At 41.4% G+C, this 18,111-nt stretch overlaps 5 non-coding genes across 5 annotated transcripts; 2 read left to right on the top strand and 3 right to left on the bottom strand.

Annotated features, from left to right (window-relative positions):
* The first annotated feature begins 1,277 nt into the window (after positions 1 to 1,277).
* Trnal-uaa (transfer RNA leucine (anticodon UAA)) lies at positions 1,278 to 1,361 on the top strand. The gene has a single exon. It is a non-coding gene; the product is annotated as a tRNA-Leu (tRNA).
* A 5,875-nt stretch (positions 1,362 to 7,236) lies between these two features.
* Positions 7,237 to 7,308, bottom strand: Trnaa-ugc (transfer RNA alanine (anticodon UGC)). Its single transcript has one exon. It is a non-coding gene; the product is annotated as a tRNA-Ala (tRNA).
* A 311-nt stretch (positions 7,309 to 7,619) lies between these two features.
* Trnaq-cug (transfer RNA glutamine (anticodon CUG)) lies at positions 7,620 to 7,691 on the top strand. Its single transcript has one exon. It is a non-coding gene; the product is annotated as a tRNA-Gln (tRNA).
* Positions 7,692 to 9,170: 1,479 nt separating this feature from the next.
* Positions 9,171 to 9,250, bottom strand: Trnal-uag (transfer RNA leucine (anticodon UAG)). Its single transcript has one exon. It is a non-coding gene; the product is annotated as a tRNA-Leu (tRNA).
* Positions 9,251 to 17,530: 8,280 nt separating this feature from the next.
* Positions 17,531 to 17,602, bottom strand: Trnaa-ugc (transfer RNA alanine (anticodon UGC)). Its single transcript has one exon. It is a non-coding gene; the product is annotated as a tRNA-Ala (tRNA).
* Between the last annotated feature and the right edge of the window lie 509 nt (positions 17,603 to 18,111).

The following is an 18,111-nucleotide window of genomic DNA, read 5'->3' as shown; positions in this document are numbered from 1 at the left end:
CGGCGGGGTCCGCGATATGCTCCGGCCACTTTTATCGGGGTCTCCCTTTTTTATTACGTCGCCACGGAACGTCGCCACGGACGTACGATTTCGCTTTTATTGCGTATACATGCCTGCCTCCTGGACGTCGTGCCCGTCTCGCGCTGACTTATCGTCCCCGCCACGCCCGCACAGGTGCGCCGCGCAAGACGGAGGGGAAGGGGGGAGTGCCCCGTGTATGCATTGGCGAGAAACGATGAAGAGCGTGGATGATACGCGTGCAAATCCGCGGTGCACGGTGTTAAGTGTTAAACCGACGGGGGTCATTGGACTCTCTCGTGTGTATGCAAAGGGCGAGGAGAAGCGTTTCAGACGGCGACGGGTATACCGCACGATGACACGCAGATATGATCGTTCACGGAATGAGCTATTCCTCTCTTACGAACCGTGAAGATCGTACTTATATTTGGCATTCCTACGTGAGAAATCAACAAGATTTTCATTTCTTATTATCTTCGGATATCATAATATTCCGTTATATTCTACTGTCGTAATGTTGATAAATACCAAAAAAAAAAAAAAAAAAAGAGTAACGATGCCGTTTCGAGAAGAAAGGTCATCTGACACGCGCCAGGAGCCCTTCTTGTGAGGAACGGCAGATTAGTCGATTACGATCAAATTTCACAAGTACCAGCTACTCCCCCTCCCCTCGACTCGTCGTTAGTCACACCGTGGAACAAGCGCAGTGAATAATGACGGTATTATTCAAATAGTCGCGTCGTGCTTCACAACTTCCGTGATTTTTTGCAGAAGCACAAAGACAGAGCGGCGCATTAGCGGTCACGGGCAAATTACCGTGTGCTCGCGTGTGCTCGCGCGGAGAATTCATGCGTGCATTTACCCATGCCACGCGGCTTTCCTATTCCGTCGGACTCGTCGAGACATTAGGCACAATTTGCGGGAGACGACTGAGCAAAGTAGAAAATAATAGTGATAACAGAATTAAATATCCTATTTGATTTTGCTAAAAGTAACAGAAATTAAACAGAATTTAAAAAAATGTATTTGCATTCGTTGTCATATTCTCAAAATATTCGATGCCACGTGACGTCCTAATTACAACGAAACGAAGAAATAAGATCATTCTCAGATGTCAAATTTACATAAAATAGTGCAAACAGTTATAAAATGTTATTTTACCGATTGTGAAATAAGAATCATAATAATTGCACGGCACAAACATTACAAACGTAGTAGGTAGGATTATCTATTGACATTTTCACTCGGAACTCATCGAAGCTAGGTTGGCCGAGCGGTCTAAGGCGCCAGACTTAAGATCTGGTTCCCATCTGGGAGCGTGGGTTCGAACCCCACACTTAGCAAATTTTTTTTCTTTTGAAGTTATCGGTAATTTATAAAACAAGCAACAATGAAAGAATTGCTTGTCTGACTTAATTTTTTTAATGGTATACTCTATTTATATTTTCCCAGACGCATGAGTAAGATTGAAATGCAGTAAATATAGCTGTATAAATAATTTATTCTTGTTTATTTTTTCTCCAAAGCGTCATAAAATATTCGTTACGCTCAAGTTTACAATTTGTCATTAATTAAATCTCGAGCGGGCATAACGCGATTTCAAGACATTTTCGCGAGAAGATTAATGACGGTGGCTTTTGACGTAATCGGATTCGGAATGACTTCGGTCTGAAGACTGATGATGGCGATAATTGCGCCGAGTACAAATGACTCGATGAATAGTCATAGGCAATTAGAAAACGCGAAATAAACCGATGCGATCTCGTGCAGTATCAACTCCAAGTGACTAATCTCACAATAGACCTAATAATAGCAATTTTATACAGATTCAATTATGTACGTATGCCAGCATAAAAATTACCGACAGCATGTATCACATGTACGTATATCGTATGTGTGTGAAATAAAGTTAATTTAAAAAAAATAAAAATGTAAAAAAAAATTAATTAAAATATATACAATCTAAAGAGTTAAACAGAATTTTACAAGCATATGAGAGTTAGACAACAAACGTCTCACTTTAGGGACGCAAAATCCGGCGTTTTTATCGATCATTCTCAAGCGCTATTTTTAGACTGATCGGCGTATCGGAAAGGAAAATCGGCCGATTAAATGGGATTAGCTAAACGACAGACGACGTGGACCCTTTTCCCAAAAGACCCGGACTTGACACCGTAAAAGTATCCACCCTATGCCACAGGGGAGTTTTCGAAAGAAGAGAGAAAAAGAGAGCCGGATGGCGGGAAGAAAGAAAAGGAGCGAGAATCGCGCATTGAGATGACTGTCACAACAATTTCGCTGAAAAAGCACAATACGCTGACATAATGTCGAGACACCTTGTAATTTCATTCCGCCGCATCTGTTGTCATTCTCACGTTACCCCCGCGAACTTCTCGACTTCGTTCGAGAGTGCGACACGAGAGGCATCTCGTAATGTGAAAAAGAGAATGGAGAAAAAAAAACGGAAAAAGATGAAGGCAACCCTTACACGCGGGGTACACAATGGAGCTTGCCAGAGTCCCCTGCAGTTTAGTACTCGCTGCCAATACCGCGGTCGGATTTCGAGATCCAGGTACCACAAAAGAAAAGAAGGCTAAGCTAAAAAAACGGAGTGCGTTGCGTACCTGACATTCAAAAAATGTTGTTTTTCCTTCTTTCCTGTATCTCGCTCAATAATATTTTACTAAATTTATTATTTTCTCAGATATTTGACGATCTTGACAAACGTTACTAAATAAACATTTTTTATCTATTTTTTATCTACGCAGTCATGTGTGTGTGTGTGCAATTGTATAATTCCTAAAGGGATATACCTCGGGATATACATTGAACTTAATACAATGTTGAAAAAAATATAAATAAATGTTTTACTTATATGTAATATTAATATCGTTAATAAAGAGTACGTTTAATCGTGCCTGTTAATCGCAGGCTTGAAAAGAACGATATGTCAAATCTTGCTTGCTACATATGTATCTATTTATCTGTGAATTCGAACATTCTTATTCTTTTTTCTACACTTTTGATCTTATACTGTTACGTGACTTTAAATTCATATCATATAGTGATTCGACTCGAAAGAGAACGAAGCATGCAGATAAAAATTCGGAAAGTTAGGTTCGAGAAAAATGCTTCTCGAACCATCCCTTGCGATCGCGAAAGGAAAATCGTATTTCTAACGCTCGGGCGTCGCGTGCCCGGTACTCCGTGAAATCGCATTACCGGAATAAAGAATATTAAATTATTCTCCGTTCAATCGGACTATCACCCCTTCATCTTAAATCACAGCTTTAAAAATGTAATTTCCATCGTAAGCTGGATGAGCTGGATGTTTAGATTCGATCGTTCTGCCACGTACCCAATAACGGAAAATTATTTCGCGTTAATTACGAAGAATTAGAAAAACTTTTTTTGCGGAGCTTCGAAACCGAGCCAACGATTTTCGGACATTAGGAGGACGGGACAAAAATTAATCAAGCGCCTTCTCGAAACCATAAATAACGATTGGAGGTGGCCGGGGCAGCGAGTGTACCGTGCGCTCAGACAATGGATGACAAATTGTGTGAAAGCAAAACAAACGGTGGACTAGATTGAGCCGGCTAGTCGGTTCGGCGGCTTTGCCATTGTCATCAATATAACTGCGCGGGACATAATCTGGCGATAGCGACGTCGGCCAAGAAAAATGGACTTTTTCGCCAGCGTCCACCGTCCTTTCGCCCGAATTGCCCGTGTTCTACTGCAAATTATATTCCACCCCGAATCGTCCGTTGCAATAATCTCGAGTCCAGATCTATCTCCATCGGTATATTGCCATAGATTTGTCTTCCTGAAGTTTATTCCGACATGTTTAACTGTATTATTTCTATCTCAGGTAAAAACATGTCTCAAAGTATATCTAAGCACGTTAACGCGATACTAAATAAAAAGCGAAAGACCATGTAGCCTATATTAGGGATGGTATAATAATAAATTGTATTTATTGCATAATAATGTACAAATATGTATATGTTCACGCTTAATAAACTTTATCAACTTTCCTGTGTTTACATCTCGTTCATGACGAGCTAAAGCGTATTCCAGACTAGACGCTTGTTCAAAATATCCTGAGGCGAGGTAAGATCATCGTGTAAGGTTATCAGCGACTAGACGTAAACAAGGGACGTAGGAGGGTTACAGCGAAAGTCGCTTTGTACTATAGGGGGAAAGATCGGATCGAGGCCGCGCGAGAAAAGGAGCGCGGCAATCTTAGCGTAGCAGGACACCGCCAGCCGTGGCGATCGTAAATGTTTAATATCGTGATTAAAGGCGCTGGCGCCTCTCATTATTATTTCAGTCTAGAGGACATTTCGCTCGGTCGCCTCTCTCTCCGATCTCGTCGCGCGTCGTCGAGTTTCTTTTCAATTCTCACTTTCCAACCGTCGGCTTAAAAATCCTCGCGAAAATTAGCCGGCTAAATATTTAAAGCGCCCCACCGTCGTCTCCAGGAAGCGCAGGCGACGAAGGAAGAATGAAGAAAGCCGAGGACACAAAAACCGTCTGTGCCAGCAGCATTATTATCTCCGGACTCCGGCACGGAGACGAGCGCGATCTCTGACGGATTTTCGCTCAGCGGATATTTTCATTCATCGCGCCCCGTCACTTCCCGCTGCACTTCGTGTCATCGAACACCCGCCACGACTTATTGTTCTAAATATTCTCTCTATGAGTTCACCCTCGCGTATCTCCGATTCGTCGCGGGATTGAGAGAACCGTGAAATTATTTCGGTATAAATTAAAGTTGCTACTATATTCGGTTGAAGATTGAAATGCGAGATACCGTTTTCGCATAGCATAAGCAAGATAAGCTCTTTAAACACTTCCTGTGTTTGTACGAATCTAAACCTTCTACGCAAGTCTCTGGCGATAATTAATCGACGGTATATGTCCTTGATATGCGTATACGTGTGATTACAACATAGTAAACATCGTAAATTACATTTTACAAACGTGAGTCATGTTTCTGTAAAAGTTTCACGAGAAACAGGTTGATTCAATGCTGCCCTAAATGTAAAATCGCTTCCGTTCGTGAAATAATTCCGCAAATACGTATCGCTCGACCGATCGCAGTAACGCTCGAAGATAGCTCTTATAACGCGGAATCAAAATTCACATCCATGACGTCATAACGCGTTCTATAGCTGGACGGAAAAAGTTGCGGAACAAGTTATTCCTTCGTCGTCGATTGCCCGTAAAACGTTCGTCGAAGGGCTCGGAGCGCGGCGCCGCTGACAATTGGACATTTAAATTCAGCCGGAAGTTTCGTCGCTTGTAACTCGGAAAGAATCCGCGACTGCACCGGCGGGGGTGCCGGCACTTTTATGTCGCGTCACGCATTCGGACAGCGCGAATACTCTGTCTTTCTGTCTCTTTCTCGTGCGCGCGCGCGCGCGCGCGCACGTACACGACGCGAAAGGATATTCGTAAATAAAATTTTTGGCGAGGGTGACAAAATGGTCACACGCTCCAGTGCTGACCCCAGCCCGGGGGGGTCAAAACTCGATATCTATGCGCGGCGAGATTTTTTTTTATGTTGTTTTCACATAGTTACGCTCTTCCTCGGGGACAAAATAGATACCCAGAATTGCCGGACAGGATATTATAACGGTTCAGTGACAGGGGATCCTCTCTCTGACGGACTCTCTCTTATTTTCCCCTTCGGGAGAATACTTCGAATACCGCAGGTTTAAGGCGACTCTATTAGATCTCGCCGAATCGCGACATACATATCCGATTTATACGTTTCGTATGTACAAGGCATCGCTTTCTACGAATTCCGCAATTTAGCGGTATAAACATCACGTAGGGATTCAATTAATTTTCAATTCTCGCAGATAACGCTATAACGAAACCTCGTTATCTTAAATACTTTGAAGATATCTCCCAAATATTTCGTGCTAAATGAATACGTGACTTTTTACATAGTTTAATAAATAAAAAAATAATTTATAACACTAACTTTTAATATACACTTTTTTATTTATTCTAAACTTATATACAATATATAATTTATTAAACGCATATTATATAAAGTACATCTTTAATAATGTAAATCTCAACTTGGCGCGAGACACTACCGTGTCTCTTGATATATAAATTCAGAATAAATGAAAAAATGACAATATATTACTTAATCCATTCCTTGTTGTAAATATGAATACATTTTAAACGGAATAAGCAAAGGAAAATACATCGTATTTAACAAAGCTACATGTATACCGTACCATCGATAGAGCACGGACTACTACGTACGCTTACGATCAATCAAGGCCGTTATCTGGCGTTTCTTGCCGCTCGTACGACTCATCGACGTGCGATTACGTTAGAGAACGAGCGATTCGCGCTAACGTTCTGCCTTATTGCGTCGTTTTTTTCAACGATGATTAATTCCCACGTGCACAGCGCTTGCATTCACCCCACGGAGAAAGAGAGAGAGAGAGAGAGAGGGGGGGGGGAAGAAAGAGAAAAAAAGGAGAGCCTGTCGCAGTATATTTCGCACGATTATTCCCGGGTATATTCGATGGAGATAGGCATAACGTATCTCTACCCGTATGATGACGGCAATTCAAATGATAGCATCTTTCTTTCGCGTCGACAAGCGAGGGGCGGAAGGGGAGCCCCGGCTCCACGCTCGCGGATACACGCGGAACTTTTGCATATGACGAATCGAAGACTATTACCATTCAATCTCTTTGCGCGGCTTCATTTGCATGCCATCGTCTCCCCTGTCACGCTTTACATACGGCCACGGCCGTCAGTTGACGTTCTAAATAAGCGCGATTTTTTCACCGCACGACGGACGAGTCGGCGCGCAAAACCGAGTCGACAAAATGATGATCGATCCAAGTTGACAAGTTTGCGAATGTGGCTTTCAAGAAAAACTGGAAACGATACGCATACCTATGTTGTATGAGTTGATTCCTTCTTAGGATATATGAAAATTCTAACGACAAGAAATAATCACTTTATAATTTCCAGTAATATTGGATTTGAGTCAATACTTAAAAAATAAGCAAAAATTGTACCTCTTTCTATCCAGAAATTTATATTAAAACTCGAATAAAAAATATATAAAAATATATGTAAAGACATTTGTGTGTATATGTGTGCAACAATAAATTATTTTTTCTATGAAAAACAAAAAATAAATAGTTTACATATAAATGACTGGAACAAAAAGATTGGAGATGCCAGGGATCGAACCCGGGGCCTTTCACATGCAAAGCGAACGCTCTACCACTGAGCTACATCCCCGTTTTTTGATAAGCTCCGACTAACGCGAGAGTAGCAGTCTGTCTTATATAGTGTCGTCTATTATTTTAATTAATGTAACAAAAATTTATTCGAAGACAAATTAAGTAGTTAAACGTTAAAAACGAGCATTTTATTGCGCGAATATCGCCGAGTACACTGGTGAATGATATACAAATGTACGCTTCGAACGCGAAAGATTAAATTGTTATCGCCATCTCACGAGATATTTGCCATTATATAGTACCATTATATTACAAAATGACCTAGGATAACGTGCTATTTTAGCTCTTTTGTCAGCGAGGAATTTTGAAGGTCCCATGGTGTAATGGTTAGCACTCTGGACTCTGAATCCAGCGATCCGAGTTCAAATCTCGGTGGGACCTTTAACTTTTGAATTTCCGCTCTTTATTTCACGCGTTGCATTTCGCCAAATAAATTAATCCAAGTTTTTAAACGTTAATTTTAGCATCGCGAAACAAAATTATATAAATTTCATACTGTATATTAATAACTCTATAAACACGTGTCTACGTAATTAACAAGCTTGTGTGTATTTTTATCTGTGGTCATTACATGGAAAAAAAGGATTAACTACTATAGCAAATTTAGTTGCAAAATAGGGATAGCTAACATTTTTTGCAGCAAGAGCTATAATTTAGCAATAGTAGCAAAGCTTAACAAAAGGTTTTGCTATTGCTAAATTGTAGCTCTGTGTGTAGTTACTACATAGCTAGTGACTACATTACTGTAAAGCTAGCTATGTAAATTATTGCATAACTGTCTTTGAAATTCCCTCTTGCTATATCATAGAGTTATAAAAAATCGATAACATTAATATTTAAGATGTTAAAAAGAAACTTAAAATGTTAAAAGATAATTGTCTGGACGTATTTCTGTATCACGATTGTTGATCCCGTTAAACAAATCCCAATATAAATATAGCCTAGCTAGGCTAATTGGATTGATTCATGCGTACTATTTTCATGATCTACATAACTTCGAATCGTCTCTAATAAAGATCATCAAAAGATAGATTTAAGGTAGGCGTCTCGCTACGTGCTAGTCATGTGACTGTTTGTAGGCTTTCACGTTCAGAAATATATTTCAGGCAATTTTTGCTAAGGGAAGAATAATTTTATGACGTATGGTGTAAAATTTCATACGTGACAAAGTATGTTACTTTTTCCAAATTATGTAATTTTTCTCATTTGACTCCGTTTTGATCAGCTGATCATGCGAGTCGTCGAGAAAGGTTACAAGTGAGGTTACATCTACTTTTCGATTGATATTTGACAATTACTGAGAAAGGGTTTCAAAACGCATGACAGGGGTGTCAATCACTATCCACGTCGGCTAAGAAAGACGAGCCTCATAACCTGCAACTACAGTGATTAGCCAGTGGCGTTGCCAAGTCAAAGATTTCTATTAATCTGTGGCCAAGTCTTCCCAACTTCATGTCGACCAAAAAATGTCTGCTCGATTATCGCATTTTCACTAAAATAAACTAAAAAATTAGCAGCGAAATCTCCGGTAAACTATATATTTTATGGTTGCATCGGATTCTTCGAAATCTAATGTACAAAAACAATATGTTTTTTCTCACTTCATCTAATCGAAAAATGCGAAAATATGTGATTGAAACCGTGATAGAGCCTTCTTTTTCGTGCCGTCTGTATGAAGTAATGCGAACGTTGTGATTTTTGAAATCGATTTTCTAGAGTAAATAGTCGGTAAGGAGCCACAGAGAAAAAATCGACTGCAAAGCTGATCATATAATTTGATATAAAATCCAAAATCGAAAACTTTATCTAATACATGCCCTGACGAGACGACTACCTTAAAAAAGATTGAAAAAAAAAATTTGACAGCGGTGGGATTCGAACCCACGCCCTTACGGACTGGTGCCTAAAACCAGCGCCTTAGACCGCTCGGCCACGCTGCCTTCGGTAAACGCCTTCCATAACTGCGTATAAGTATAGGCCTCACCTCACACTACATTGTATTGATTTATAATTGGTCGAAGTATGATTGTAAAAGATTAAAAATCAATATAAAAGCAGCATGCTTATTTAACTATACATAATAAATATGTCTTACCAATAAATATATTCAAATATTAATACATAGCTCAATTCACGCTACTTTTTATTAAAAATATTTAGAAAATTACGTATTCAGTGGAAAAATGTATTTTACATTTTTTTAAATTCAATTTTGGAAGGAAAGATTTTGCACTATATTACAATTATACTCCGATATATTGAACAATCGGTATAATAGTATTAAGCGAAATAACGTGTTTAATACAATCTGCAATCGTACCGTAGATGTAAGAGTCGTGTATCTATAATATATTGTTTCGTATATTCTCTCAGCACGTGCTATCGTTCTGGCCTTGATTACGTCACACGTTACAAGCATATCTCACGTCGTGTTGCTTGGCGGCTTATTCTCATAGTCGATATCGTACGTATAATCGTACATAGCTAAGATATCGTTCCGTTACGTGTATTCTCGCGTGATAACGATGAATCAAGCAGCAATTAATCAACTGTCTTCAGAATTATTACTATAAAGTAAATACTTTGTTGAATAAAACATTTTAAGTTTCGTAACAAGACACGGAAAATCTATAAATTTTTGTAACTATAGAGATAAAACACAGATATTTTATAACTCGCGTTGGCGAATTCTAAAGTCAAATTATTTTCAAATTAGATTAAATAAAATCAGAGAAAGAGAAACAGAGAAGATATTAGAAAGTGCTGAGCGCCTTAAAAAGAAAATCGATTTTGAAAGAGACAAAATGAACAAATAAATTGGCCATCCCGCGCGTTGCAGTAGCGAACATCATTATGGCGCCGCAAATCTCCTCTTTTATTTTCCCTTCCCGGTAGCGCCGGGTACCCTAGGCGATAAGATCTCAATATAAAAATTCATGCTCATAACGTGACTCCGCCGGTGGTTTCTTATTTTTTTTCCCCTTTCCTTATCTCGTCCCCGAGGGACCGCGGCATAAAGCTGACGCTCGAGAGCCAAAACGAAGCGCTTCGGTTATGTCGAAACGGCTGTAGACAGATCGATAAATTTGCGTGAATACTCGTACAGCGTAGATAAGCCGGCATGATAAGCCGAGATCGGTCTTGAAAGTCCCGAGTCTCTCTCCCCCCTCGTTACCGTCGCGAGAGATACGACGTTGCCGGAAAATGGAAGGAAGATAAATTCGTCTCCCGTTGATGTTCCACGCGCCGATACTTCATAACCGACGCGCGGAATCCTCTTTTCTTTCTACTGTAACAGAGCGATTAATTATATCCCGCCAAAATGCCACGTTCTAAAAAAATTTTGATTCCGAAGTATGATATGTCGGATTGATTTAAATATATCGAAACACAATCCGCTCTGCCTGAACAACTTGGAAATATTTCGGAAAAAAAGTACACATTACGCGTAATAAACTCCATTATGAAGGTTCGTCTAATTTTCTGATGTCAATTACTTTCACCGTCACTTTCGCCGCGATATAATGAAAATCAGTATAGATTTATCTCGTGATAAAATGAAGCACACAAACGCATCATTTCCATTTTCTCTTCACATCACTCGACCGATATCCCATTATTGTTTTATGAGAGCCATTCGATAGAGCTCATAATATCCATAAGCGGCACCTGCATTTCCTAATAATCTCCATTACTCTCCCCCACGAGTTGCATGATTCGCCGAAAATAAAATAGATTTATCATCCTCAATTGGCTTCCAGCAGTTTATTCGTAAGGATCGATGGCGCCTACCTTCCCCCTCTCTATATACGGTATACAACGATACATGCTCATGAGGGATTTTCTCTATACGATATGCAACATGCGAGACGTAATTCAGAGGGTGCGAGTCATCGAGATCATCCTCCGTCCCGACTACGCATGGACGGACGATATAATCGATCATTCGCGACGACAGCCACGAGTATTGAACCAAAGTGGCGGCGTGATTCTGCTAAACGCGATGCTAAACAGGTACTCTTCTTCGCCGTCAGATCGTCGACGTATCGCACAACGTACTGTAATATATACCAACGATATTATAAGCAACTCGCTCGATGGGTTTTCATCGTTCAACGTGAAAGTTTTCGTTCTTTGTAAAGCACACACAGTGCACCACCGATATCCGCCGTTAATTGGTTAAATGGCTAGAATTACACGATCAACAGGTAGCTGTTTCGATTTTCTACTTTCCTTTCCCTTTTCTGTGAAAGGGCCAACGTGAAAAGCCACGCTACCGTAACGCTCCTGTATTATGTAAAAATGAAAAGTCTGAACTAACACGTTCAAAAAATATCGTACATAAACACGAACTAGACGTCCGTCGCGTTTAAAACATTTTTTGAAAGTTTAAAAAAGAAATATGTGCAAACAATACTTAAACATCGCAAGTAAACTTCCATTACCAAGTAAGAAGTTTAAAGAGGAAACTTATTTAAGTAATTTGTATGTGACTGTATATAACAAGACGTCGTTGTTTGGCAAGCATTTATAATTTTTTAGAATTTAAAAAAGTTGATAAGTTTTTATTTTCATGGCAGTTGGCTGTAAATTTCGGAATGTAAAATATAAATCCTCGTATTAAAATCTCCATTATTTTAATTCACCGTACATTTTCATTTGCCTATCGTATCTATCATGCCCAATGTTTCGCGTATAAACCGCCGGAGACAACGACACTTCGGTTAACAGCGATTCTCGAAACGCTTCGTTAACGAAACGTCGCAATTTTCGCGAGACCGTGCGCTACTATAGCTGGCACAATGTGCCATTAACGAAATGCCCGATGAATATATATCGACTATCGATCATTATGAGGCCGCGGCTCGCACGGATATTCCAGTAATGGTCTATCGCAGCAATAATCGTCAACATGCGCAATAATCATGTCGTTTAATGACAATTGATGCGAGCCAGGAAATGCGCGCTCGCTTTAATATCCGCGCGCCTATGTTTACCCCGTTATAGCCGCGCGTGTACGGCACTCACGCACGTTAATTTACACGCGCGCACGGAACGAGAGATAGCGGATAGATCCAAGGGGCGGTACTATTGTTAATATCGGATGCGCCATTACGCGCGATCAGTCAATATTTTCTCGTAACTGACCTATTCGGGGTGCGCTTGAGTGCATACAGACCCTCCACCGTAGCGAGCGGCAAGTTGCGCCGCAATTGCGCGCATCCGATCCGGCACGCATGGGAAGCAGGGCCCGTTACTATCAAGAAACGAGGCTACGTGGCTGATACGTTGTGTAATCGCATTGGGATCGAGATAGCTCCGACCCGATATGCTGCGCATTAATAAATAAACGTCCGTACGTTATTTCAGTTATAGTTTATTCTTACTTTGTATAATTTCACGCGAAATCTTCATAAATTCTTTTTCATTACATCTTGATATTTTTTGTTATTTTATTTCATTCATCTTATTTTATCAGTCAGGAAGCATCGTAGCAGTATTGCTAACACACGTCTCGCCTATTGCATATTTTTTTGCTCCAATACTTGGCAATCTTGTTAAATATCAAACTTTTACGTATGTAGTAAAGATATTATTATTATTAACTTTTAGGATGAGAGAATGTATAAAATATATTTAGCTTATAAAATATATTAGCTCTCGATTAAGCTTAAAATGCAAATCAAATACGCAACATACGTTTATAATTCACGTTACCGCCGAAATTTCAATCACTTTACGATTAAATGTTACGGTATATTATACACACTCTATAATCGTTAAGAGTAATTACAACATTTACCACAATTACACATTGCATTGCCTTCGAGCGCAATATTATATAGTGATGTTTTATTTCGGAAACGTTGCATACACGCCGATTTTGCAGCCTTATTATTTTTCCACATGGGATTAATTGTACAATGGGGAAATAACTGACAATTGACGCCATTGCTTCGCCCACGAGTGATGGATTAATTCGTCCCTGCCTGACATAATCCTTCTTGCATAACTGCACAATGCCGTACTTACAGCGAGATCTCGGCCCTATCTGTCGAAACACGATGTATGGCATCGAGCCGCGAAGCCATTTTCACGTAACTGACCCGCAGCGGTTCCGGATACGCTGCGGCTGAGTCAACCCCGCGCCCGCGCGCGCGCGTATACACGCAGGGTTACGCAGTTCCGGTAACGTAACCCGTTGACTCGGGTCGCGTAACAGCGTGGCACGTTACGCGGCCACAAATATTTGTGCCAGGCGAATCGAATTACATCGCCTCTGTTTACGTTCATCGCTTTTGGCGAGGCCGGCTCTCGGTAATTAAAGTGCGCGTACTAAAATATGCGCGACGATAGGTCGCTTCCTCGCTCGCTCAGGGGGATTCATTTTTAATGGGGGATCTCGCGCGAAATATCGCGATGAATAATTCCTCTCCTCGTGCGGCGCGCGCGGAAATACCAAGTTTTCGGTGCGCTTCCCCTCCCGTCGAAGTTTACGCGCGGTTAACGAACGCGTTGCACACAGTCGCTGCAACGTTTCATCGCGGACGGAAGTTTAATTAAAAACGGCTATGACTACGTCCGCCCCCGAAAGCTATTCGTATATACACGGCAACGAGTTTCATTCGCCAAGAAATATTTGTACGCCGTGCAGACATATGATAATAAACTGCTGTGTCTCGGGCCGTGAAAGTTTAATAAAAATGTTCGACATATCATTCAAAAATTGTCGAAAATTATTCTTAAGCAGCGGACATTTCACGTTTCAGCAAACGTTTTCACGCGTAGAAAATATATGTTCAGATTTAGAGCATTTATTTTTCCAATTGAACAAAACGAATATTAGTTCCAAGATATGGAAATGTTAATGAAAACTTTTCGACTCATCATCGTTAAATTATCCTAGGACGATTCCCGACCTAGCGTCGCTCGCGCGTTATGAGTCGCAGGCTTAATTAAAAACAATTTCATTACGAATGGAGCTATTCGCGGAATCCGAGGTTCTCATATATTTCATTCTCGTCCGCCACGAGCGCGCATATTTCCACGCGCGATATTTCGGCGCGCGATGCGGCACGGCGTTCCGAGACAGCGTTCCGGAAAACTACTCGATTATACCGGGTTGGATTATCGATCGATTTTTGCCGAGCAATTTGCGTGTACGCGATACACGCGCGACCCTCGTTCCTGCACGCCCGAAAAGCCCGAGTGCCCACGCGGCGAAATAGGATATTTTCCAGTAGAGTCGCGAGCTCGGGGCCGTACAGAGAGCTCTCGCATTGAGGTAGCCCTCGCGACACGGTAATTGAGGGTAATTTCGCAAGGCCAATTTGCGCGGAAATGCAAAACCGAAAAATTTGTCCACGCAAAGCCGTCGGCTAGCTAGCTAGGCCCACCCGCACGTGCAGATACTTCCTCTGGCTCCGTCTCCCTGCCCCCTCCGTCACCACCCCCGATCTCCGACCATCTCCCCTGAAACTGGCGTTCACCTGCATCATCGGACAAACCTCGTTTTCTCCTGTAATTTCATTTTCGCGCAGGCCCCGGCGATCGCATGACTCGATTTTTCCACAATTTCACAGAGGGGAATTTCAATTAAATTACTCACCCCTCCGCACGTCGCGGTATCTCTCCTCCTCATGCGTACGGTTGTGCCCGAGTGGCGAGAGACGGAAAGAGAGTGGAGAAGCGAACGGAAGAGAGGGAGAAAAAAATAACGCGTTTTCCGAGCACAGCATGGATACACCCGGTGACGGAGTTTTCGTCATTTGCCGCTAATGGCAACGTCCTTTCGCCATTCTCCTCGCGCGAGATTGCCGATGATTAATCAGTCGTGGCAGTCTCATTTTTAGGCACGCGACGGCAATTACCCCCAAAGCGAGATGCGCCACGCGTTCTCGATTGCTTCTTTTTTTTTTTAATTCGCCCGCCGACGAATTTCAACCCCGGCAATGACGCGCGTTGAAATTGCTTTTTTGATTGTCCGCTCCGGAAGTTAAATTCAATCAAATCATTCTCAGTTATATACGGTACTTCCATCGCGCTGATATTATGGAGCGCATATGTGGCGTAAAACAACAGTGCAACAGTGTTAAATCGAACGCGTGCGAGAGTGTTAACATTGTTAGTTTTTTATTATTATTTCATCCTGTATGCCTTACACATATCGCTGATTTGCGTAAATAGAACGAAAATTTAGCAATTCTTTCATTAAATAATAGATCATAAATTGGTGGTTAAATTATTGGTGGATAAATAATAAATCTAATTCGACGCTAGAAAATATGAAGTATTGCTAGTAATCTATATCACCCATTTTTATTTTAAACACACAGCGTTGATTATTATTTTAAACTTTTATTCCTTCCTAAATATAAATTTGAATAATGGAATAAATAAAAAATGGATCAAAGAGTAATGTGTTTCTAAAGATATATGTATGTTTTGCGAAAAACGTACGTGCGCGTTACACGCGCACACACGTAAAATTATGGAATATGCACCAACTACGCAACGTACTGCACTGCGCAGTTACCTGCAGTAGCGCAGTGGCGGTGGATGCTATACGAGCTCCCCAGTGGCGAGTTGACTCCGTGGGAATCCCCGAGAGAATCGATGTATGACGTAATGCTGTAGGAATGGCGCGGCCTCCCTTTGCCTCCCGTCAGTCCCGTCTGAGCCGGTCAATCCCTTGGCTCGGCCACCAGCAGCTCGCGACGTCGTACGGCGACAATGCGGGCGCGCCGCGCCGACGTCAATTTCCTCCCTTGGTGCATCAGCAATAAATGCATCAGCGATAAATGTGTCCTACGGCCAGAAGTGCATAGCTTGCGCTTGCGACGAGTGGTGCGGGGCGGCGCGCGGCGTCGCCCGGATGCAAGTCCCCGGCATATCCCTGCATGAGTGGATTATGAACGCGAGCGCGATCTCGAAACCGCGTTACTTCGCTGCAGTCAATGCAATCCCGCAGTCATGTGCATCTCTTCCCCTTTTTTTTTCTTCCTCGTAATACATCTCCCTCGCCGTCCACCGACTCGGACGCGGCGGCCGGGAAGGCGCGCAGCAGCCCGCTACAAGCCCATCGGGGCGAGTTACGCACGCTCAATCGGCGATCCAAACTCACCCTTTCTCCACGCTCCTTCTTTTATTCTATAGTTACCCTTTTTTACTCTGTCGCGGCCTCGATATTCCGGCTATTTCTCTTCCTCCTCTCTCTCTCTCTCTCTCTCTCATCCTGCTCTTCCTCTTCCTCCTTTCCCTCCTCCACCTCCTTCTATATACTCTTGCTCGTTTGCCTCGTTTTCGAATGTACATGCGAGACAAAAGGCTTTTCATCGCGGTACACCGAACCGCTCGAGTTATTAAATCCGCCGCTCGCGGCATTTAGCTCTTTTCGCGAATAGGTATTCGAGAAAATAAAAGTCCGTTTATTGCCGCTCTCGAAGTCTCGCTCGTTTACTCATTTGCGTTTATCTTACGGTACGGTATACTTGCTACAATACATCGTCCTACGATACTTTTAACGTTTCCTATTTTCGCCCAACGCCACGTGTGCTCTTTTTTAACGTGGAAAACGTAGAAACGCACGTTCCAATTTACTCAAGGCGTGCGTTCTTGCGCTCCGCTACGCACAAAAAAAAAACGGAAAGCCTCCGTTGTGGACGGACTGGCATTGTGGGGAAATTAAACGCCGAAACCTCAACTAACGTTCGTCGCGAACTTGGCGATTTTCCGGCTTCGCGAAACGTAAAACAGCCGGACGGTAGATAGATATTAGATTTAACGGACCTCAATTGTACGGTTTCTTAAAAAAAAGGTTTGATTGACCACAGGCTACGAGAATACTGGAGAGAAATATATTCCGTCTTTCACGCACGGTTATTCGTGACGCAACACAATGATATTTTTTTGTGTCCACGCACACGCACACATGTGTTTGAAGCTCGATTAAATAATTTTTATATTTTGAGTAAAGAGAAGGAAGTTCAGATGCTTATTCTTATATCACATATGTATAATAAAAAAGAGAAACGTAAGATGTATTTATAAATATCCTTTTTATAGTCTTTATAAAGCTGATTATCTAATATTAAAATGCTAAAAATGAAAAAGATGATATATAATAAATCGAAAATGTAATGAGCAAATGCAAAAATGGAGTTTATCTTTTACATATTAAGCACAAAAAAAAAAGAAAAAAGCAAGTAACGACAAAAGAATGGAGATGCCGGGGATCGAACCCGGGACCTTTCACATGCAAAGCGAACGCTCTACCACTGAGCTACATCCCCGATTTACCGATGTCATCTTTCTCAACAGAGATATACGGTCGATGAATAATACCTGTACTTATGTAAATCTGAATTGAAGAAAAAGGTATTTGATTTAAATGTTTGATTAAATAATTAAGCATCTGTCTGAAGGTCAACATTTTTAATACATTTTTATATATATGTATAAACGCTTTTGCAACTGTCTCCACTTTACTCTATAGCAGGTTCAATTTCAAATATTTCATCCGCAATAAATATGAATATTATAAATATTACAAAGAATAATAAATTAGAAATATTTTGTAATACATAACACATAACATAACGAACGATTGGATTGTGCAACGTGTGATGGCGAAATAGTTATCCATGCCGATGCGGTCATTATCATGTACCCGTACGGTAGGCGTGCTTATATACGTGCCGGAGAATTACAAGGGTGGCTAAAAGTCGTGCCCCCCCGTCGCGTGACTTATGCACCGTCGCAGTCTAATGAAGATCTATCGTCCATCGCACTTTTATCCTCG

Source organism: Temnothorax americanus, unplaced genomic scaffold (genome assembly GCF_048541705.1).
Source record: "Temnothorax americanus isolate GAGA-0224 unplaced genomic scaffold, ASM4854170v1 Scaffold7, whole genome shotgun sequence".
In the NCBI taxonomy this organism is placed as follows: Eukaryota; Metazoa; Arthropoda; class Insecta; order Hymenoptera; family Formicidae; genus Temnothorax; species Temnothorax americanus.
Note: the sequence above shows the minus strand (reverse complement) of the source record. Positions and strands in the feature narration are given on the sequence as shown.